Below are 1,166 nucleotides of genomic sequence, written 5' to 3'. Positions count from 1 at the left end.
TTTTCATTACCATATTACTTGGTTGATTTGTTGCTGCCCAAGATTGCTTACAATTAGTAGCATCGAGAGCGGGAGAGCAGGACTATCTTTGAGAGCCAAACATCTTCGATAAATATAAAGGTCGTGGTCTGTGGTGCTTACGACACGTAACAAACGTTGGATGGACGTTGGCCCCGTGTACGCCCAATGTAATACAATATAGTTGGCGTCAAGGCTCTCAAGTGACTACCCACTGGTACCGATACATCAATAATAGTATACAACTCATGTTATATCACGTTCTAGCATTCGCGTTAGTCATAATGGTAGTCAGGTGGAATAAATCTCAGAGTAATAAACTGCTCCACCCACCCTGTTAACTTCCAATCTGGATCACGTACTTATTTTTACAACCAGTAACTTGACATGTATAAAGAAGTTACGCTTTCGAATTCTAATATGTATTGAATTTTTTTCCTGTAAACTGTCTCCTTTATGGCTTTAACAATTATCTATCTTCTCCTACAATTCTTTTAGCTGAACTCGTTCTGGAAATTTAATTTTGTCTCTTGTTTCCTGCGTTACACTATTACTAAAGAATTTCACATGGGAGCTTCTTTTACTCCATAGTCTTACAGATCTCCCACATCACACATTAAGTTAAAAATTTTTGCAAATGAATTACCAATAAATGTTGTCATTCCGTCAGTTTTAAACTCTTCAAACGACTGTTCTGTTGCTAGATGCACAATCCAGTCCACCACATGTAGATACAATATAATCATCTTCCTAAAGTGGATCCAAATGGGACTGGATGTCTATAAAAATTTTGTATAGTTTAACATAAGGAACATCCTTGATTCCACCAATTTACGCATGCTCTCCAACGTATGGTCACTTCCATTGGCATTTACAGTAAATGCCAATAACTTGTATTCCCCATTCGTATACAGACCTTTCTGTCATTTTTATCTGTTTTCCGTCTTTCCTTTAGTTGCTCTAGACTCCTGGATAGACAGTAAATACCTCCACGAACAGACCTTTTCATTCACTGCATTTAAAGTAATAAGTATATAAATCTGCAACGACTTTTTTTCGGAAAATTGTTTACATCCCTCCTTTTCGATAGTTGTTTTCGTCATATTGCATTGTTAGCTGCTCTAAGCGGAAGCCATGCTTTGTTGCTG

Source organism: Schistocerca serialis, chromosome 5 (assembly GCF_023864345.2).
Source record: "Schistocerca serialis cubense isolate TAMUIC-IGC-003099 chromosome 5, iqSchSeri2.2, whole genome shotgun sequence".
In the NCBI taxonomy this organism is placed as follows: domain Eukaryota; kingdom Metazoa; phylum Arthropoda; class Insecta; order Orthoptera; family Acrididae; genus Schistocerca; species Schistocerca serialis.
This window is presented reverse-complemented; position numbering follows the sequence as displayed.